This window comes from Durio zibethinus, chromosome 22, assembly GCF_047325235.1.
Source record: "Durio zibethinus cultivar Kanyao isolate XHJ-2024 chromosome 22, ASM4732523v1, whole genome shotgun sequence".
In the NCBI taxonomy this organism is placed as follows: domain Eukaryota; kingdom Viridiplantae; phylum Streptophyta; class Magnoliopsida; order Malvales; family Malvaceae; genus Durio; species Durio zibethinus.
This window is the reverse complement of record NC_143183.1, coordinates 12,491,501-12,516,090: the sequence shown is the minus strand read 5'-3', so window position 1 is coordinate 12,516,090 and position 24,590 is coordinate 12,491,501. Positions and strand designations below refer to the sequence as shown.

Here is a 24,590-nt window from a genome sequence, read left to right as displayed (position 1 = left end):
AATGGATCAAGCATAAAAACTTTTTAAATTTTGCATGAATGTCCCACCATTTTTTTTTTAACTTAAAACTCAACCAAACAAACATAAAAATTCATCCAACCAATTTAATAAAACAATATTTTTTCATTGAAAAAATTGATCCCACATCTAAAAAACTTGAATATCATAACAAGAACACAATCCAATACATGGAATCAAGGAGCAATCAACCACCAAACAAAGAATAAGATTTGATGAAAAAGAAAACCACCATGGCCGAACCTATCATGATGTTTTCTTAAGCATACCTTCATCCCATTTCATCCAAATAAGCATTAATCACTTGGAAACTTATCACTTAAGGAGATTTATAATAGTAAAACCAGTTCATCAAACATGTAACGAACCAAAATTACAAGAGAATAAGATGAAAAAGAACACCAACCAAACAACAACATATATCATTAACTAAGCAAAAATCATTCAAAGCATGAACAATTCATCATTTAATCATTATAAGCCACATTTTGAAGCAACAAAACATCAAAGAAGGCTAAGAGGAGGTTCGACCATGGTGAGGGAAAGCTTGGCCAAACCTTCAACTTGGTTAATGGTGGGTTGTGTTGATTGCTTTTACCTGTTTTTTAGCTTCAATCCAACTACTGATTGATTAGATGAAGTTTGATTCAAGCTTTAAAAAAAAAAAAAAACTATAAAGTTTCAAGAAAACAAAGCAAATGGAAAGAAACAATACGAAAATTCTATGGAAAATGTGATGAAAATGCCAAAAAATGCAAGATAACAAGTAAATGAATCATACCTTCAAACTAGCAAAGATTTTTTTCTCTTAATTTTATCTTTTTTTTTCTTTTTTTTTTCTCTCCTCTATTTTTTGCATTTCTAGCCCTCTTCTCTTCCAAAAAATGTGAATCCTAGATTATGAAGAAGATGAAAAAATCTCTCCAAGATTGAGTACTAGCCCTTGGATTAGAATACATCTAATGGCCTATTTTTAACACTTGTTTTCGTTTCCAATGAGCTAACTTTCACCCTTGGGTCAAGATTCCCAAAATAATCCAATGACCTAGGATGCTTACTACCAAAGGTTGGAATTTTAAAACTTGGGTTCAAGTAAAAAGATTAAATTGCCTCCCATTACAAAGTTTTCGATTGTTATGCCATTTCATTGGAAATCAATGCTCCCTTGTTTATTTTTAGGATTTTAAAGCACAAAAATCTTGAAATAATATGAAACCAAAATCTAAAATTTTTCACGAAATTTCGACTTCGAGAAGTGTCAAATTACAAAATTACCCCTAAGAGGTATTTTGGTAATTCCACACCTTCCTAGGTATTGCTATAGTTTTGAAAGCACTAAAAATCATCAAATATTTTAAAAGTGTAATTTGAAAACTTTTGCAAAAAACCAACCTCAAGAAGGTCAAATTATAAAAATACCCCTATAGGATATTTAGGTAATTTCAGACCTCTCGAGGTATAATTATGGTTTTTAAAATTCTAAAAATTATCAAATTATATCAAAACATGATCTTGTGTATTTCGCAAAATTCCAATCTTGAAAAGATCAATTTACAAAAATACCTCTAAGGGTATTTTTGTAATTTCACACCTTTCAACGTGTGATATAGGTTTTTAATGCATAAAAAATCCTCCAAAAATTTCAATTATGATCTAAATATTTTCATAAAAATCTAACTTCAAGAAAGCCAAATTATGAAAATAATCTTAAAGAGTATTTCAGTAATTTTACCTTTTTCAAAGTGCAATCAAGGTTTTTAGTGTTTTAAATTCATAAATTTCAATGTTAATCTACATTAGTTCCAATTTGATTGTAAATTTTGAAAATTGACCTTAGTTCTAACCATTTTGACCATTGTTGATCGATTTTGACCAAGTTTAACTTTTTTTGACTAGATTTGACCATTTTTGACTTCGAAGCATTTGGGTCAAATTGGCTCTAATTTTAATTTTAGAAACTTGTCATAATTAAATAAATATTGGATTTGAATCGGGTTGAATTTTAAGCACTTAAAAAATGATCGAGATTCTGCCCGGACAAAATTAGATGTCAACACTAGGTAGTCAAAAACCTAGGGATTGCAATGATAAGACTTCCAAAACTATCTTGCCAAATCTCCTTGGTGCCTCCATGGTGCCATAAATCTCCATTCTTGGACTTATAGCTTAATTTCTATCTTAATTCTAACATATGTAACTATTACATCATTTAAAGAAACCTTCAGTTAAAAAATATTACAATTCTAGAATTCAAGAGATGATGCATGGTGTGCAAGCCTTATTTCAAAAGAAAAATCATAAAGCATAATTTAACCATCCAAACATATATGTAAAAGGGTCATAAGTCCATAATCAATCACACAATCATTTTCCAAATGTGATAAATAACATGTTTGATTCAAGTTCTTGATCTTACAAATCTATGCTTTGAATTAAGGTCAATATCATATATCCAAATATTGACTCAAGTATTATGATGCAAGGCATTATTTGGTCCAAATAACTCATTATTTAGAACCTAGATAAATTAGGACAACATGGCCGAATATGTCTATTACTGTTTTAGGTTAAGTAGTTTGTAATTATTTGTCCAAAATCATTTAGGATTTATAATTCAATTTGGATACTTAATTTAAATTGAAATTTCATGTCCTAAACCATTTAGAATTATCAATTAATTAAAATTCAAATCAAACTACTTATATTGGAAAATCCTAATCATACTAGGATTAGTAGTTTGGTTCTGACCAAAATAGGATTTATAGTTCCTTGTGCAATTAATATCATAAACTATTTAAGACCATTAATTCAATTAGGATTCTTAATTTATTCTGGTCATACAAGTCCTAATCCAATTAGGATTACCAAGTTAATTAAGATCCAAGTCAAATTACAAACCTTGTGAAGTCCTAGTCCAACTAGGATTCTAGTTTTATGTCAATTAGGAATCGTAAATCATTTAGGAATTCTAATTTGATTTAAAGTCTTAATGAAATCCAATTTCTTAAATCCTAAACCTTTTAGGAATCTAAATCATACATGGAGTAGAACCAATCTAGGGTGTCATCGAATCCTATTCCAAATAGGAAAGTTTTTTTACGGCTGAGACTTTATCCTTAAGGAATTTGTGGTCTTCAGGATAGGCATTCAATGCCTCACCCTTTGAGGATCCAATCTAGAGTTCATAACTCCTTGACAAGCTTTTATTTGCCTCTAGTTATGAATGATAAACCACAAGTAACAATTACTTAGGTTTTAATTAAAATAGTCCATTTTTCTTGATGATCAAGAAAGTTAAATCTTAAAATCTTGATTAACAAGTTTCCTTAGATTCCCAAATTTGATTACCAAGTTGGTTTTTATTAAAACTTTATTTAATAAGTTTTAAAGCCTCTTAACATTTAAGAATACCAATTGCAACATGACAATATTATTGCATAATCAAATTAGGGTTTTTATGCATTTAAACAATTTAGACACATGCAGCCGCTAGAAACAGTTTTATAGGCAAATTTTGTCATCAACGTTTGAATGACCAAATCAACTCTAAAAGTTATGAAAATTTAACATAATGATGTTTAGGATATCTAATGTCTTGTGTTAAAGTTTAGTGGTAAACTGATAAACCTAGAAAGAGAATTAATTTTCTTCTTCAACATCTCTGGTTTTGGATGAATCTGTGAATATATTTCAAACTAACTCCAATTTGGCTAGTTAAATCTCATCCAAAATTTCTCAACTTTTACACCACAGATGCTCTATAGTATAGAATCATGGGTTAACATTTTAAATCAATCAAAGATAGTTAGAGAAAGAACCAAAATTTTCTTCATGCATACAATAGGTTACCAGAACCCATAACAATTTATTAATCATGAAGTAAATCAATATTGGTCAGTAAACCACATCCATAAATAATGAAATTTAATCCTAATCATCCTATTCATTATATTTTGATATTCTAAAAGAATAAAATAAAAAAAAGTTCAAAAACTTATTTTTCTAGCCTTCTCATCATAATAGATGGGTTATAGTCAAAATAATATTGATATCAAGAACAACCAAACAGGGTTCTAAGTTTTTTAATCTATATTGACAAGGCTTTGATACCACTAGAAGGGAATTCTCTATCAACATATGGAGTATTAGCAACAGAATCCCTAAAGCTTAAATTAATCAATAAGATCATACAAACACGGTAATTAGTTTCAGTTAGTAGTATATTAACTTTTTTGTCGACTTCACTTTGTGGCAAGCAAGAGATCATCAAAATTTCTTTTGTAAGCCTAGAGCTATCCAAGCATCTAGTCTCTAATGGTGATCCACACAAACAAGGTGAAAGAACATTCTCTGATGGATGGTAAGAACTTAAAACCAAAATCTTTAGCTAGTAAGATTAGTCGATTGTCCTCTTTGTGTTTTCTCTCAATTGTTCTTAACACCTAAGATGTCTATTCTCTTAGAATGCTACAAGAAAGGGGTGGCTTAAGTTCTTTGTGTAGAGATAAAGGTTAAGTCAAAACCCTCGGGTATTAAGATTTCTTTACGCTAAATTCTAATTTCAATAAAATTACTCATTGACCAGGTCTTATTTTGAATAGGATTACTTACTCGCCCAGCCATACAATGTCTCATTTAATATTAGACTTTTGTATATTTCTTTATATTGGATTTTAATCCAATAAATTAAATCCAACTTAATGTATCCTAATTTTAATCTTTCACAACATGTTCTACTATATATTACCCTTTAGGTTCCATAGCATGTTGGTAATAAATATAGGTATTGTAATCCTTATATATGGACTTAGATGAATCAAACCTTTTGACTTCATCACTAATTCTCTACTTAGCCAATATCGTGTTATAGATCATAATCAATGCTAGATACATTGTCATGACCCCTAATTGCTAAAGAAAGTCAATATGGCTTGACAACCTATTCGTGTATGGTGTTAGTGTATAATTAATATCCTCTCATCACTAAGCATTTTAGATTGAACATTGGGTATTGATTATTATCTACTCAGTGTTTGTTCAACCATTTTAAATCTTGTCATTAACATTAACTCTATAAATAAGCTTTAGAAAAATTCTAAATTCTTATTTTATTTTGTCCAAAGATTTCTTAAGTTAATTAAATCAAGAGAAATTGAGATACTCTAGCACTAAAATATATAGTCTTTTACAAGTCCTTTTTGGTGCAAAATTTTGAAATTTGATTGAATATAGTGCCTTGAATGTTTGTTTTCTTGATTTTTAGGTATAATGCACATGGAATGTGAATTTCTTGCAAGATCATGCAAATTTCATGCAAGATTAGGTCAAGCCTAATCATTGTCATATTTGGCCATGCAAGAATGAATTATAATCGATTCCTGGTGATGTTAGGGCTCTTAAATTCACTCAGAGAAAGGAATCTTAATGACATTATAACTTTACATACATTCAGCTATCCCAATTACATGAAGAATCCTACATGTATTTTATAATTGAAGAAGTATATTTGGACAAAGACTCCTAAGTATATTCAGCCAAAAAGATATTAAATTGTAAAAAGATTCTTTTGTTTATCTTGCAAGAGTTTAAAACCAAGAATGACACTTTTACAATAGATAAGGCTAGAATTTCTATTCAATAAGGATTTATCTTAAGAGAGTTTGAACTTAATGTAACCACTTCAAGAAGATAGCTCTTGAAATTCAAGTCTAGACAAAACTCATATGAAGATTGCAAGATGATGAGATGGCATGCCATATGTATGCCCAAGACCAATCAATAAGCACCATTTGGCCATTGCACTTAATATTGAAAGCTCTTTGTTTGGCCATACCTCTTCAAGATCAAGATAAAGGCTCATCTTTAAAGAGTTTAAATATAAAAAAAACTTTGTAATCTCAATCCCTATCATAACTGAACCTAATCCTATAAATAGAAGGCTCTCTTGTAACCTTAGCACATCCCATTCATTCTTATTTTTCTCTTTTTTTTTTTTTTTTTCAGTTTTTACTTGTTTTCTTTGTAAATAAACTAAGGTGACAAACTAGACTAAATTTTTTCTAAGGCTTTTGTAGTTCTTGGTTAGGGTGACAAACTAACCGTAGTTTGTTTTCAAAGTTTCCTCAATACAAGTTCTATTCATTTTCTTACTCAAAGCTCCCTTTATTTATTATGCACGCACACCATTTTTTACAAGCTTTCAATTCTTGTCTTATGCTTTTCTTCTACATTCAACCAACTTACTTTACAAGCCTTTAATCTTGCTTACTTTTGTTTTCTTGTATAATCGGCTTGCCTTTAGAGGTACTAAGTGCCAATTAGTTAGCTTGGCATTCAGTTATAAGATTTTCAATACTTTGCCTTTGTTTTCAATCAATTAGCCTCTTTCAATATGTTTAAATATAGGGTCAGAAAGAACATCCTTTGACACTTGATTTTACACCCAATACATAATCCTTGTAGGATGATACTTTACTCTCTCACTACTATTACTTGATTATGATCTATACACTTGTAAGCATTATAAAAAATAGTAATAAAGTTTTTAGCATCATTGCTAGGGTTATCGATGTTTGAAGATTAATATCAATAATACTTCTTTCTACTATATAATTTAGACTTTTTTTTTCCTTGTTATAATGTGTTCTTTCTTTTTCTTCTATTATGTCAGGCTTTTGTTGTAGTGAAGCCAGAACCTTTAGGGACTTTACCATGTCATTATTTGAGTATTCCCACATTCAATTGCCATAAATCTTAGACCATGGTACAATATTAAAAGGTATGACAAGGCTTATTTACATATTAGCCTCACAATTAGCCTATTTAGCCAAAAAGGTAGATGCTCTTAAAAGAAAGCATAATCTCGAACATGTTCATCAGTTTAGAACACATTTAGTAATTGTAAGGTCTATGATAGGGACTACTATAGTGATAGGTGTCATGTAACCAATCCTGTTATTATTCAAACACCTATATTCAAGGTTGGGAGAGTCATCCTAGTTCCCTATAAAAGCATAGTCAAGAGCAGTCCTATAGTGTAATATCCATGTATACCCCTCATAATCTTATTAACTTTCCATCACCACAATACCATTCCTCTATACAATATGCTTCTTCACCTAAAGAAAAGAAACTTTCTTTGTAGGAGATGTTAAACCAAATCCTTCAAGATTAGATTACCATCACATTTTAAGGCCAAGCCTCTTTTAAGAACCTTGAGGAGAAAGGTTAATAGTTAGTAATTGAACTTAACACATGCCTTCAGAAGACCTTACCTAGTAATTATAAATCTAACATTGTGTGGGAAGATAATGAGCATCATATGGAACAACCATTAGGGGAAAATGATGAATGGTGTAGTGACCCTAGTGAAAATGATAAAAAGGAGGATGATTAACTATAGATGTGGTATGGAACTGTGATAGTTTAGGTCTTTAGAAACCTTAGAGGATGATGGATTGATTAAAGGAAATGAATGTTAAGAAGAGGATAGCACTAGTTTGATCAAATTATATTCGAGTCTTTTAGCCTTCCCATATCATTTCCTCAACCCTGCAAAAATCAAATACAAAAAGATTTGGCATTGATTAAGGTTGTTGTTATTAATGGATGTTTAGTTGAAAACATGCTTGAACCTTTAGAAACACCCCTTGTTAAGAAAAGAGAAAGGGAAGAGGACACTTTATTCACCTAAACTAAAGTAACCATGGAGAAACTTTTAGACTCAGAGACTAACTCTATAGCTTTCATGGTTGTATTTGTTTCACTAGTAGTGAAGCCATTGCCCTCCTATCGTAGTCCAGCTGTATTAAAAACATTGATAGAGGTGAGAAATCTAGCCATAACAATTAAACACCACTAGCCTTTAGAGCCTAATGTTGACAATGTGGTAAGTAGAAAGACCTTTAAATGGGTGGATACTAGTGTTAAGTATAGTGTGACAATGTAACCCCATGGAGAAAGGTATGGTTAAGCTTGACCAAAACTAGTGCTACTTAGGAGGCAACCCAAGTTCTACATTTATTCATTGAGTTTTACATTTTCAAACTATATGTTGTTTTTTTATTAAAGTAGGTATGCTTTTGATTTTTTTAATTCTTTTTGAGTTGTTGTTATAGGGATGAAGAGATGCAAAGAGATGCCCAAAGAATGATGAAAGTTTTGGCCTCAAAAGAAAACAAAGATAGGGGAGTGATTCCTTTACCCTAGATCTTTAATGTTTTGTTTATTATTTAATTTAAGTGTGAGGAAAAGGAAAACTCATTGATGTTAAAATTGTTTTTCAAAATTAGTCTAATATGCTTTGTTTTCAAATTAATTAGCATGCTATAATAATGATGATGCTAACTTAGTTGATTTTATGAGTTAGTCAAGATTGACTTATGTATGACATGAGGTTAACTATGAATGTAATGAAGTATAAGATGATTTCTTAAGTAAGAATTTTGGTTAAGTATGATTTCTATGTTTTGTGCATTCTAGTCTTAATTTTTTATATGCATTAGTTTTTGTGGAAAGCATGTAAGTGTAAAGTTGCACAAATATTTGAAGTATGAGTATGACTTTAGAATTTACCTACTCAACCATTGATGTCAAATTCTAGACAGTGTTTGATTCAAGAGATGATCTAGGCATTCTTTGGATAATTAAAGCCTTTTCAAGCCCACCTTTAATAAAGCATCCCTAGTACCTTTGTTTTGAGCCTTTTTTATATATTTCCTCTATTTTTTATTGTTTATTTAGCCACATTAATAAAACCCAAGCATTTTCTTTAAACTATCCCTTTTATTATTTTCACCTTACCCAATATTGCTTATGTATATGTTTGGATAAATAAAGAGAACAAATCTATATTTAGGAGGAAGGGAGGCACAAGAAAATAAACAAAAAAGAAGAAGAAAGGCTCGACAAAAGAAAAAATAAAAGCTAAAATAGTTAAAGCCGAAAATGGTAATGAAAAGAAGTGCCAAAATAAAGAGATGCTTCAAGTCTAGGAAAGTTCAAAATTCTCAATTCAAAATCAAAAGTCAAAGAAATTTCAAAGAAGTAAGCCAAAAAGGTTATGAGTCTAAAAATTTCCCTTTTTCTATCTTGACCAAAGCCTTAGATTGAAAGCCTAAAAGACCTTTTGATCTTGAGTCAAGTATATAAGTCTAATATTAGTGGAAAACGAATGAGGAAAGTAACAATATGAAGTGTATTCTATCTTTAAATTGATATGTAATGGTATATGTTGCATTCTTATTACTTAGATTGCATGTATAGATTAGAGATGGATTGACTTCACATGCATAAAAGTTGTATGAAATTGAAAGCTTACTTTTGATTAAGTTTCTTGTTAACCATGTTTATATTTATCTTTGCATTATGCTATGGTGCATGATTGATGATTTGTGAGATTTTGACTTTGTGTGCATCTATTTTGATTGTTGGTATTATTAATTTAAGAGTTTTGCTGAAGAACAAACAAAAAGCTAAGTGTGAGGGTGTGATAGCACTAAAATATATAATGTTTTACAAGTCCTTTTTGGTGTAAAAATTTTGAAATTCAATTGAATATGGTGCCTTTAATATTTTTTTCTTCATATTTAGGTATAATGCACATTTAACGAGAATTTCAAGCAAGATCATGGAAATTTCAAGCAAGATTAGGTCAAGCCTAAGCATTGTCATATTCGGTCATACAAGAATGAATAATAGCTAAATCCCAATGATGTTAGGACTCTTAGATTCACTTGAAGAAAGGAATCCTAATGGCATTATAACTTTACATACATTCAGCTATCCTAATTACATAAGGAATCCTACATGCACTTAATAACTGAATAAGTATATTTGGATAAAGACTCTTAAGTATATTATGCCAAGAAAAGATTTAATTGTAAAATGATTCTTTTGTTTATCTTGTAAGAGTTTAAAACCAAGAAAGACACTTATACAAGAGATAAAGCTAGAGTTTCTATTCAAGAAGGATTTATCTCAAGAGGTAGAACCTAATTCGACCACTTCAAGAAGATTGCTCTTGGAATTCAAGTCTAGTTGAAACTCTCATCATGATTGCAAGATGATGAGATGGCATTTCACATGTACACTAAAGACCAATCAAGAAGCACCATTTAACCAATGCACTTAATATTGAAGATTCCTTATTTGGCTATACCTCTTCAAGATCAAGATAAAGTCTTATCTTTAAAGAGTTTGAATTACAAAATGACTTTGTAATCCTAATCCTCATTATAGTTGAGCCTAATCCTATAAATAGGGGGCTTTTTTGTAACCTCAACATATCCCATTCATTCCCACTTTTTTTTTTTTTTACTTGCTTTCTTTGTAAATAGGCTTGAGTGATAGAGTAGCCTAAAATTTTTTAATGCTTTTGTAGTTCTTGGTTAAGGAGACAGAGTAACCATAGTTTGTTTTCAAAGCTTTCCTTTATACAATTTCTATTCAATTTCTTACTCAAAGCTCCCTTTATTTGTTTTACAAGCACACTATTATTTATAAGCTTTCAATTCTCAATTTATGTTTTTCTTTTACATTTGGCCAACTTACTTTACAAGCTTTCGACTTTCTTATTTTTGTTTTCTTGTATAATTGGCCTACCTTTGGAAATATTAAGTGATAGTTAGTTAGCTTGGCTTTCAGTTATCACATTTTCAATAATTTGCCTTTGTTTTCAATCAATCAACCTCTTTTGATTAGATTAAATATAGAGTTAGAAATAACTTGCTTTGATACCTAGTTTTGCACCCAATATATAATCCTTGTGGGATGTACTCTACTCACTCATTACTATTACTTGATTAAGATCTATGCACTTGCAGGCATTACAAAAAGTAACAATCAATCACACAAGGTGATGGTCTATCTTGATTACTTCATGCATCTTCATATGCCTCATGTTATACCTAACTATACTCGACTAAAGCAATCTTAGTTAGGACTATAAGTAAAGTAAAGTCAAAGTATATCATTCATCATATAAGATTATAAGTAATTTCAAGTCAAAAGATCATTTATATGACCATCACATGAGAATGTAGCTATAGACATTATGTGAACTACCATATAGCATTCTTATCTTTGGTCATGTTCAATGAACTTGTTTTTATGAAAGCACCCACATGTTAGCTCAAGTTTATTCAAACTTCAACTTATGAGATCAATTGGTTGTTTATGAAACAAAAACACAATAATGTGTTAGTATGAACAATTAATCTCAATGTCCTTTCTTGACAAAGTATCAACTAGGAACAATTTAGGAATAATACTCTAATGTAATGATGATCTCATAATTACTATCTCATTATTCCCTTGCAAAACATATTTATAAGAAGTAAGTAATATAAATTATGTGTATACAATCTCATAGACAAAAAATACCTTTGATAATAATAGAAATGCATAATATGACATGTATCCCGTAACCAATTTGATTGGTCTTAAGGTGTATACCAATAGCCAACCCATTGTATAAGTTCTGCACTTGCAACTATTTTGCCAAATCATGGTGTGCACACTTGCTTAACAGTTCCTTGTACCTTTTCTAAAAGTCATAAAGTGTTTTTTTTCCCTCGAACTATTTAAATGTTGTGATTTCATTCCTTATCCTTTTTATCTTGGCTAGAAGGAAAAAGTTGGCTAAGAACTTTCACACCAAATCATCTCAAGTTGTGATTGAGCCAGTGGGACAAAACTAGCCAACTCTTTCCTTAGTCCCTAAAAGAAAAAGGAAATAGTTTTAGTCTTATAGCATCATTAGATGCATCATTGTGCTTAAATGTGTTATACAATTGAAGAAAATTAGATAAGTGAAGGTTTGGATCATCATTTGGTAGATTGCCAAACTACATTGAGGTATAAACCATTTGGATCATCGATAACTTTATCTTAAAGTTATTTACTAGGATTTCAGGCATCTTTATGGATGGTTGGAATCCATTAGGGCTTGGAATAGCATAGTCCTTCAATGTTCTATGATCTTTATTAGGGTTTACCATTGGGTTAGAAATTATTGATTCCTCTCATTTTAGTCTTCTAAATGTTCTTTCAATTTCTTGACCAAATAGAACCAAGTCAACATTTCTAGATCTATGCCTACAAACAAAAGATCAAAACTAATAATTGCAAGTAAAAGTAAAATTTAAACTACAAAAGAAAAGAAAAGCATTGATATTGATATTAGCCATCTTACATTAAAATAATCCCCAACAACGACACCAAAGACTTGATTGTTACTTTTTATGCCTGCAAATGCATCGATCGTATCAAGTAATAAAGTAGAGAGTAAGATCATTCCCATGAGCATTATATAAGGGATGCACATATAACCACATTCCAAAATTGATTCTTTTATCCTTATATTAACATTATGCAAATGAGGTTGATTGGTGCTTGCAACAAGAATTAAAGCAAGAAGAAATGAAATGGCAATGAAAGATATAAAAGTAATTGTCTAACCTAAAAAATGTAAGAGCATAACAATTAAATGAGATGAACTAAAAGAGGCTAAATGGTATGGTCTAAGGCTTAGATGAATAACCAAGTTAAACTTGCATGAAACAAAGAGATAGAGGATTAAGTGCAAAGCAAGTAATTAGCGATGGCATATGATAACTAAAAAATGCTTAAAATATACTTAAGAATGAATGAACAATATACTACTAGGCCAAATGGTAAACAACATGGAAAAATATATGCTTTAGCATGAACATAAAATAAAATTGCTTGCATAAAGTAAATGAAGTTGTAATTAATGCATAAACCATGAATGGAAAGCAAAGTGGCTAGAAAATAGCCAAAAGCTACCATAGACAAATGGTGCTAAGATGAACTTATGTGAAGAAAATCAAATAGAATGATGATTTAAAGGTTGGTTGGAGTGCTTCACAAGATGATCAATTCTAGCATTTGAGTTGGTCGAATGTAGAAATGGAACATAGCATGGAAAATGTTGCAATAATTAAATAGAGAGTAAAAGCAAGAAATAAAAATTCGAAAAGGCATTATGAAAGTAAATTAGGGAAACTTGGAAATGAAAGTTTGAAATTAACTTGTATAAAGTTTAAAGAAAGTTTTGAAAAGAACTTAAAATAACTTGAATTAAAATTAAAGAAAGCTTGAAAACAAAGATTTAAAGGTAGTTTGTCACCCAGCCAAACCTAAACTAAGAAAAATAAGAAAATTTGTTAAGGAAAAGTATAGAAAGGTGTGTTTTTCCTCTTGAAAGTAAGGATGTTTATAGGTGAACATCCAGGCTAGGGGGATGAACCTAGATAGTTTATTCCAGCTAAAATACATTTAAATTCAAAAAGCTTTCTAGTTCTAATGAGACTCAAATAACGACTAGGAGAGAGGTGATAACTCTATAAAGTAGAGTTATTTTTAGTACTTAATTTTATGAATTTTGCTTATTTCTTGGTAAAATAATTTAATTTCCCTCTTTAATTTGATTAATTTTTACATATGTAAGAAAAATTTTAGAAAATTGAAAAAAAATAAATTTTGAGGCAATTTGGCTGGAATTTGGAGTTAAAATGCATATGATATCATGAGATTGCATGGAAGAACAAAACATAATTAAAATTCTATTTTGAACTAAGAGATAGAAATCAACAAGATCTTTCCAAGAAATCATCTTTCATTTTAGAACTCTATTCCAAATTGAAGACATATTCCACTCTCTATCAAGACTACAACCCTTAGGATTCTCTATCTATAAATAGTTGTATTTTCTTTAGGGAAAGGACATATAATGGTTAGGGTGACAACCAATTTATCTTTAGTGTTCTTCAGCTTTCTTGTTCTTTTAGTTTTTTAAAGTTTTCCAGTTATCTTTAAATTTTCTTTAAATAATTTTCATTCTTGCACTTTTACTTTCTTGCAATTTAATTTCAAGTTTGTTTTAATTCCTATTCAAGCTCTTTTAATTTGTCTTTACGCAATTTAATTTTCGCTTGAATTTTGGTTTAATCTTAGTTGTTTTAGGATTGCATTATAGTTCTTTGACAGTTTCAGTTTTTAGTTCATTGTTTAGGTCTAATTTTGCTCCATTAATTCTTGTTTTAACTACTACATGTCTTAGAATTAATTTAAGTTTGTTCAATATGATTGTTTTGTAGTATAGTTAATTCTTATTCAATATTTTAGCTACTACATAAATTTTTTGCACCATTTAATTTTTTTGCATATAATTCAGGTTTAATTTTCTATTTTAGCACTCTTAAAAGAATTATTCTACACATTAATTATAACTACTACATTGGTTTACATACACAATTTTGCATTAGATTTAAGTCATTTAATTTTTATTTAGTTTATTTATTTTGGTTTTGCATATTAGTTTAGTAGCTGCTTTAATTTTCAGTTTTCTGAATATAGATAAAAGTGTTCAATTTTGGTATTTAATTCTCTCTATTAAAGTCTTTGTGGGAATGAATTTTGCTTATCACTTTATTACTTGATATGATTTTGTGCACTTGTGATTTTTCAATCAAATTTTTAGCACCATTATCGGGGATTGTTGAAGTTGTTTCAATATTGATACTAATCATCTTTCTTGTAGCTTGGAGTTTGTTTTCTTGTTTTAATCTGTTTAATACTTGTTTGATTTGCTTGCCAAGATCTAAGAGGTCTAGTTTAATGTCCTTAGATAAGGAAATAGAGAGAACTCTAAAAAAGGTAAAAAAATGTAAAATGCAAGCAACTCTTCATCCTTCTATGGCTAAACACTCAAGGACTATGCTACCCCACAATTAAATGGCTTTCCATCGAGCATTAGTAGGCCGACCATTCATGCTTATAATTTTGAATTGAAGCCATCCATCGTAAACATGATCCAAAATTCAGTTCAATTATGTGGGTAACCTAGTAATGACCCTAATTTTTGTTTAACTAATTTTTAGAAGTATGTGATACTTTCAAGTAAAATAGTGTTACTGATGATGCCATAAGACTAAAATTATTTCCTTTTTCTCTCAAGGATAAGGCAAAATGCTAGCTTATGTCTCTTCCTCCTCGCTTTATCACTACATGGGATGATGTAGTCCAAAAGTTCTTAGTAAAATTCTTTCCTCCTAAAACAACCAAGATGAAAAATAATATCACTTCTTTTAAACAATTTGAGGCAAAATCTTTATTTAATGCATGGGAGAGATATAAGGAGCTTTTGAGGAGATGCCCACACCATGGTTTACCCAAGTGGTTACAAGTTCAAAATTTTTATAATGGGTTAGTGAGGGAAACTAGAACCACAATTAATGCTACTAATGGTGGAACTTTGATGAGTAAATGCATTTATGAGGCCTACAATTTGATTAAAGAGATGGCAATGAAAGGTTAGTATCTAAAACATTAGTTAGGGTTTTTGAGCTTGATGCATTTACTACCCTTACTTCCCAAGTTTTTGCTTTAGCCAAAAAAATTCAAAACTTAGGAACCAACTTTTTGCCCAACCTAGTTCAAGCCATAGAAAGCATTTTCATCTTATGTGAAAATTGTAGGGGGAACAATGCCTTAGAAAGGTGTCCCATCAGAGAAAAACCTGTCCAATATGTTACTTCATCCAAGCAATAATATAATCCATATAGTAACACCTATAATGAAGGTTGGAAACACCACCCAAACTTTTCATGGGGCAACTAAGGTGAAACTTCAAATTCAAATTTCAAACCCTTTTACCCCCTAGTTTTCAACCACCACCTTTATAATACCAACCTTTTCCACCATTCCAAGAAAAGAAATAATCTTTGGAGGAGATGTTTAACCAAATCCTTCAAAACTAAACAACCACCATTTAAAATTAAACAGGTTCCATAAGGAACCTTGAGTTACAAATGGGTCAATTAGCTAATGCTTTAAGTAACCGTCCTCAAGGCACCTTGCCAAGTAACATAAAGTCAATCCAAGAAGGCAAGGTAACGAAAAATGTAGTATTATTGATTCATCAAAGGAATAAGGGTTACATAGGGTGGATTATGATTATGATTATGATTATGATAATGATGATATCATGGAGGAGCACATTATGGTGGAGATGACTAGGTTTTTGAAGGCAGTGGAAAAGGATCCTATTGGATATGAGGGTTTAGTAGATGGGGATGAAGTAATTTAAGAAGATCTTATGAAAAAAGAGGATTTAACACTATTGAAGGAGAATGAAAATTAAAAAAGAAGAAAAAGTCATGATTGATGATGAGAAACAAGAAGATATAAAAAAAAAGCTAAAATTGAGAATTTAGTTTTTATAAAAAAAGCTGTTAATTTTAAATTTCAAGAAGAAAAAGAAAAGAAAAAAATGAAGCTAACTCTTAAAATGTCCATTCTAAATAGGTTATTATTTAATGTCACTACACAAGCAAAAACAAAGTTACACTTGCTGAGGAGTGTGGCACTTTACTTCAAAGAAATTTGCCCACCAAGCTTAATGATCTAGGAAGTTTTTCTGTTCATTTTTTTATTGGTTTTATTTTCTTTGATGAAGCTTTGTGTGATTTAGAATCAAGCATAAATCTAATGCCTTTTTCTATTTTTATGTAGCTTAGTATTGGAGAGTTAAAGCTTTCAAGCACATACCTTCAACTAACTGAGAGATCTATGAAATATATAAAGGGAGTGGTAGAAAATGTTTTGGTGAAAATGGATAAATATGCTTTCCTTGTTGATTTTATGATGCTTGATATAGCTAATGATAAGGAAGCTTTTATTATCCTTGAAAGGCCATTTTTTGCAACTTTAAGATCATTAGTTAATGTTTACAATATGGATCTAATCTTGAGATTTCAAGAAAGAAACATTGTATTTAAGATTGGTGATCTTGTTGTGAAAAAAAAAAATTGGTTTGAAAAAAATCTTAAATGAAGATGCAAAGTTGGTGAAAAATAAGCTTACGATAGTAAAGTCAAATCCAACTTATAGGAGTACAGCAAAAAAGAAAAAAAAAGTGAAGGATACAAAATCATGGAAAAAAGATAGGATAACTAGTATGAAATTACAAGTACATTCTCCTTATGTAATACTAGCCAAAAAAATGAAAGAAAATGTGTGCAAGAAAATTGCGTTTGTTGAGATAAGCTTACCCAACTTATTAGAGCATCATCCAATAATTGAGATTGTGAAAAAAAATGATGAGATGGATAGATGGATCTACAAAAAAGGGTATGGAGAATTTAAATGAATGAATTTTTCAAAATAGTCAAGCTTGACTATAAACTAGCACTACTTGAGAGGCAACCCAAGTTTTGATTTTTAGCTTTGCATACTTAGAATTAGTTTTATTATTTTGGTTTTTATTAGGAATAGATAATGCTTGCTTTGTTTACTTTTGCTTTTGTAGGAACAAGGAAGCTAAAATAATATGCAGCACCATAAAGATAATTCCTACAAATTCCATAATTGGTTCTTAGTCAATTAGAGGAGTATCTTTTTTTCCCTTATATGCTTTATTGTTTTATTTTTACATATTGAGGACAATGTGTCATTCAAGTTAAGGGAGAGAAAATTTGTGCCAATTTTTTTTTTCAAAATTATTTTAAATTTTTAGTTTTTGAGTTTAAATTGTCATGCTTAGAATAATTATGTTTCTTCTTTTGTTTATTTTGTCACAATCCAATGACGAACTTTGATTGACTTTGAATATAGCTTATTATAAAAGAATTAATATAGTAAAAGTATGAGATGATTTTTGGATTTTGTTTTTTTTTTAATGGTAATATTTTCACATTCTTTAGTAGTTAGTCTTGAATATTGAGATGCACATATGTTTAGTTAAGATTTATGTCGATATGGGATTGCATTAATCTTTGTTTGAGCATATTTTAAGATGAAATCCTAGATCACAATTAAGTAGGGAGATGATTTAGGCCATTTTTGGATCGTATAAGCCTCTCAAGCTTACCTTTATTATGAATATCCTTAGTCATGCCTTTTAAGCTTATTATATATCCTTTCTTTGTTTTAACTTACATGAATAGTCACTCTTTGATTTATTATCTTTATCTTCCTACCTTACCCTATGTGCATGAGGATCAAATCAATATAAGAGCTATCTTACATTGAAAAAGATAGCTGCAATTTGAAAAGAAAAAGAAAGCAAGCAAAAGTTACAAACAACTTAAAATCATAAAGTTGCTTGAATTCTATTGTGAAAATTTAAAAACAATCAAAGAAAAAAATTTTGAAAAAGATGAAAAGTTAAAAAAAAAAAGGAAAGTGAAAAAGAAAGATTGTGAAAAAGATGAAAGCTACAAAGAAAGAAGAATATAAGTTTGGGGGTGTACAATTCTCTTGAAAACTCTTTTGTAAGAAAAAAAAGATAATAAATAAAGCATGCGTGTAGGTTATGAACCTAAATATTTCCTTTATCCAACCTTAATCGTAGACTAACATCACAAGCTTGATAAAGACTTATTGATCATTGGTTAAGTATGGCTACATTAGCCGAGAAAGTATGTGAAAAGCAAACTTATGAAATTTGTGCATGCTTTTAAGATTCTGCGTTAATTTCATTTTTGCATAACTTTAATTGAATGACTTGCATTGATATGAGATCAACTATTCACACATGAAAATTTGCAATTGAAAGGGAGCTTACTCTTGAATGAATCTAATGTTTAATCTATGTTTATTATTTTCTCTAAGTTATATTCATTATGCAATTTTTTAGGACCTTATGAGAATCTGATTAATGGTAGTATGTATCATAATATCTATCATGTTATTTTCTACTTTAACTTAGATTTATTTTGCTTGAGGACAAGCAAAAATTCAAGTTTGAAGTTTTGATAACTCTATAAAATAAAGTCATTTTTGTGCTTAATATTATGATTTTTGCTTAGTTCTTGGTAAAATAATTTAATTTCCCTCTTTAATTTGTTTAATTTGTGCATGTATAGGAAAATTTTTCAAAAATTTGAAAAAGAAGAGTTATGAGGCAATTGGCTAGATTTTGGAGTTAAAATGTATAGGATATCATGAGATTGCATGGAAGAAATAGAACAAAATTTAAATTTTATTTTGACCCAAGATATCGAAATCAACAAGAACTCTCTAATAAGTCATCTTTCATTCAAGAACTCTACTCCAAATTGAAAAAGTATTCTATACTTTATCGAGAGTACAACCCTTAGGATTCTTTACCCATAAATAACTATATTTTGTTTAGGGAAAGGACATATAATGGTTATGATGACATACCAATTTATCTTTAGTGTTCTTTCTTGTTTTTTTAGGTATTTTAAGTTTTCCAATGTCTTTAAATTTTTTTAAAACAATTTTGATTCTTGTACTTTTACTTTCTTGTTGTTTTTATTCCTATTCAATCTCTTTTAATTTGTGTTCATGCAATTTAAGTTTCATTTGAATTTCGATTTAATCTAAGTTGTTTTAAGATTGCATTATAGTTTTTTGAGAGTCTCAATTTTTAATTCATCGTTTAGGTATGATTTTGCTACATTAATTCTTTTTTAGCTACTACATATCTTAGAATTAATTTAAAGTTGTTCAATTTCATTGTTTTGCATTGTAGTTAATTCTTATTCACTATTTTAGCTACTGCAAAAAAAGTTTTGCACTATTTAATTTTTTTGCATATAATTTAGGTTTAATTTTTTGTTTTAGCAATCTTAAAAATTGTTCTACATTTAAATTATAGCTACTACATTAGTTTACTTGCATAATTCTACATTAGATTTAAGTTATTTAATTTTGATTTAGTTTATTTATTTTGGTTTTGCATATTAGTTTTTTATTTACTTTAATTTTTTATTTTCTAAATATAGTTAAAAGTGTTTAATTTTGGTACTTAATTCTCTTTATTAAAGTCTTTTGTGGGAAAGAACTTTGCTTATCATTATTATTACTTGATATGATTCTGTGCACTTGCAAATTTTCAATTAAGAGGGAGGTCCATGTGGCCGATTTCATCGCTTAGTTCTTAAAGGTGATTGGTCCATCTAGCCATCCCTTGCTTGTGTGTCCATACCATGTCACTTTTATTTGAATTTTAGATGGAGAGAGAGAGAGGGGATTAGACCACTTTTGAATTAATTTCCTAATCTTTCTTAATTTATTTCACTTGAGTTTAAACTGCTTTTAAAATTTGAAAGACTCTTTATGCACTCATCTTTCTTATCTTGGCTGGTTATTCATACATGGTTTAGGTCTTCTTGGTCCGGCCTTAAATGTAAGATTGATCACTCTAGGACTTGTCACCTTTGCATCATTTTTGAATTTGAAATTTCTATTTTCCTTTTGCATGCATGGTCAAATGCTCTTAGGCTTTTGAGAGCATGGATGGTTGGTTGCACATATGGGCTTATTTGGTCTTTGGCCAAATGCTTGTCCATCACCTTTGCTTAGATTCTTCACTTTATTCAAACCATGCAAGCTTCTAAGCATTTTTTGTCCAAATTAATAAGAAATTTTCAAATTCTTCATGTATACCTAAAAACAAGAATTTGAGCACAATAAAGGACAAAATGTTAGGACTTTAAAAAAGATCACCAAAAATTTCAAAATTTTAGGACAAAAATGACCTTAAAAAATGCTAATTTTTATAGTCATAAAAAAACAAGGCTTAGGTTCATTATGTTGTTTCATAACAAAGAAAAAATATCATTAGGCAAAAAGAATGTGACTACGGATGAATTAACATTTAGGTTGGCTTTAAAAGAGTGGAGGTAGAACATAGAGATTGCTCAAGTATACTTGTTGAAGGCATTAAAGTGCATGAAAAAATGGGTAGATAAAGGTGAAAAGGCATAACATTTCAAGATTGATAAACGATGTTTGTCAGGCCAGTGCCCAAGCAACCTAAGTTCTAATAAAAGCCAGATTGTAGGTTGGTGCACAAGTATGAAGATCCAATGACTATCTTTTCCAAAGTAGGGAATGCCTTGTACAAGATTAACCTTAAAAAAATGGATGAAAGTGCATCCAGTGTTTCAAGTGAGAAACTTAAAGCCTTATCACGCCAGTTTATCAGATGAAAATAGCAATAAGGCCACTAGGCCCATCATCAATATGAGGTCACCATAAGAACTAAAGTAGATGAAATTCTAGTAGATAGACTAACAAGACTTTTTCAAAGGCCAATCTATGAGTATCTAGTCAAGTGGGATGACCTACGAGCCTTCAAGAAGAAAATTAAAGAATTCCAAGCCACCAAGTCAATGAGTATACTAACAAATTAAGTATGAAGGATGTTTTGGTTCAATTTGAGTGTTGATTTACTTATTACAGTTTTGCTTATTACCTTGAGCTTGTGATTTTTACTTTCTAGCAAATTTTTGTTCACTAATTTCTTACTTTGCACTTTAGATTACATGCACTTTACTTTTAATTATCTCAATCTTTTGATTTGATCCACTTGTTTGTGATAATTATTGATATGAGTTGAATTTTGTTTTTAGATCTAAATTAGGTTATTGTAAGTAAATTCAATTTTAATCAATGCTATTAATTCTAGTTAGTTCTCATGTTTTTTAATTGCTATATTTTAGTTGATTAGGTGATTTAAATTTTTATTAAAGATACTAGTTTGTTGATTCGGTTTAACATTGCAATTTACTTTGTTACACTCTAGTTTAGTTCAATGTTGTCTAATTTCTATTTTTCTATTTTCTTGCTCATATTGTAGGAATTTAGTTTTGATTAATTGTCACTTTCATGTAGTTTAGGTATAGTTTGGTTAATATTAGGTATAGTGATCGAATGGTTACTTAACTCCTACATTAGTTTAGCTTACTCTTCTTACACTTTAATTTTGTTTCTACGTATCATTAGTTTAGGTTAATTCTTATTTCACTTACGATTTATGCACTTGCAGAAATGAATATCAATAGCTTATCTAATTGTTTTCTTAGTTCAACCAACTCAAGTGGAGCCATGCAATAAGGACCCTTGGTTGAAGTATTCACTCTTGGGAGAAGTTTATTATCATGGTCTATTGATCTTCGAGGTACTAAGACCTCATTCAATGGCTCTAGCATTACACTCTTAGACTCTTCCAACACTTTTATCACCTATCAGACACTGGTTTCAACCTATGTCACCCTTATAAATCGGCCTAACCATATATGAGGGCTTCCCTTTCTTCTCTCATTTCTTATACCATAACATTGAGATAATTTTCTTCGTACTCTTAAGGAAGATCATAGTTAAAACTACACACATATGTTCTCTCATGAATAGCAAACATTTAACAGTGGGGATGGGGATCACTGGAGCCAAACTTATAAAGTTTAATCCTAAAATAACATCAAAGTTGTTCGTAGGGGAAATTGTAAAGTTTATGCCTTCTTCCCTTGGCTTGAGCTAGGTTATCACATTTTTGGAGCTTTCATTGATTGCAAATGTTGGCGAATCCACTACTTTCATTTTCTCTTAGTCCTTGTTAATTGTAAGACCATAGTTCTTAGGTTCTTCTGTTGTGATAAAGGTATTGGTCACACTAGTGTCTACCATGGCCTAATGATAAATTGTGGTCATTGCAACTTTATCCTCCTTTAATTCTATGTGAATAGCTTGAAAGTACTACTCCATATCAAACAAGAAATTCTCAAGCTCTTTGTCATCTCTTACCTTCTCATAACGTTGAGGTTTTGGCACCTTGGCCCTCTTTCCTTATTTGTTAGGCTAGAGGTAGACCTAGCCACAACCAATTGTAACATACTAACTTGGGCCTTGAACTTTTCAAGCTTTCTCTAGAGGATGCTTATAGTGTCTTTTGTCACTTCCCCCAAGGCATTTAAAGTATTAGACAGCTGCTAGTGGGCTACCTAATAATTCTATATTTTATAAAATTATCCTAAGCTTTATTGTACGAATTTTACCATTCTAGACTTAATTTAAGCTTGTTCTTTAGCAATTTTTTGCAAATTCTCTTAAACTTTTGTGTTTTGTGATTTATGTAGGTCAATAATTTAAAGATGAGAATCAAGGTCATCTTTTAAACTTTTAAACTTTGTATTTTTTCTTACCTTTATTAAATGCAAGTTCAAAGTATTGGATAGCTACTGTTGGGTTGCTTGATAATTCTATATTTTAAAGAATTATCCTAAGCTTTATTGTACAAAATTTATCATTCTAGACTTAATTTAAGCTTGTTATTTAGTAAATATTTGCAAATTCCCCTAAACTTGTGTATTTTGTGATTTGTGTTGGTCAATAATTTAAAGATGAGAATCAAGGTCATTAAGCACTATTTTATTTATTTATTTTAACCTTGATCAAGTCAAAGAAATGAAAAGTGGAGATTGGCACCATAATAGCACTAAAGTAGATGCATAAGTAGCATGATGAATGTATATGCACTACATGCTAGCCAAACCTAAGGGAGTTGAATTTGAGAATTTTTAGTTGTTGTTATTTGAGGTTTCTAGAAGAAATTTGAGGGCTGGAAAATTCAATGATGATGTGGTAATAAAAGACTCTCTCATTGGCCAAAAGGATAGAACAAGGATCACAACAAAAATAAAAGAGCATCACACGTGACAAAGACTTCTCCAAGTTGTAAATGACATGGCTTTTGGGTGCTTAGGTTACTAGTAAAGTGGGAAAAATGTGAAATATGAATGGGACAAGTGGTGAGCTTCACATGGGCTACTAATACACTTCAAAGATGCAGCCTCCCCCAGCTAAATCGAATCTAACAGCTTTGTCTTGATTTATGGCCAGCTATTTTCCACTTAGATAGCTCAAGATACAACCTTTGAAGCTAAAAAAAGAAGACAACTCAACTCACACATGGATTCTTCAAGAACTACCACTGGATTAACTAAATAAGCCTCACATGGTAGAGAAGACAACTAGCAATTCTAGCTCAACAACCAGGACCTAGAAACCTCTATAACAAACCAAAATCTTCCTTCTTTGAGCTAGCTTTTTTAAAGGCAAAGATTGAGCATTTTGGAACACTGATCAGCTAGAGGAGTCCCCAAATTTCCCTATTAATAGGAAGCCAATAGCTACTCTTAAGAGTTTTTTCATTTTTTTTATTTTTTTTATGTTTCCTTCAAGCATCCATGTTTGATGGCAACATTCTTGTAAGACGATCAAACCTCCATTGAAGCTATATTTTATTTGCTTTCTTAGTTATTTTCTTAGCCATTTTATTGTTCTTCAAGTTCTTTTTTTGTTGGTTTTATATACATTTCCTTGCAACCTTTAAACTTTGTATTTTTTCTTACCTTTGTTAAATGCTAGTTTAACTTCTTTTCACTACTACCAATTTTAATTTTCTGTTTAAAGCCTTAAGTTCCATTTATTTTTCTAGCTTTATTACATGCATTTAGAGCTCTTTAATGCTTGAGAGGGATGACCTTGGATGCTAGTTTGATGGAAACATCATAAGCTTCCACGAGCTTGACTCATTGTATGTTTATTTACTACACTATGTTTCATGTTCATTTAAGTTTCTACTCAGTTTTTACATTCTACCTTTTAATTTTTGTTGTTTTTTACACTTTTTTATGCCTTTATTATGTTAATAATCATGCTTAGGTGTTTATTACATGTTTGATGAAATGCCTTAGACATAGGACTTTCATTTCATACATATTTTCAAGAGGTTTTTC

General features: G+C 30.1%; 1 non-coding gene across 1 annotated transcript; it reads right to left on the bottom strand.

The window, feature by feature from the left end:
- Positions 1–15,103: 15,103 nt before the first annotated feature.
- On the bottom strand, positions 15,104–15,210 carry LOC149512614 (small nucleolar RNA R71). The gene has a single exon (XR_016332224.1). It is a non-coding gene; the product is annotated as a small nucleolar RNA R71 (small nucleolar RNA).
- Between the last annotated feature and the right edge of the window lie 9,380 nt (positions 15,211–24,590).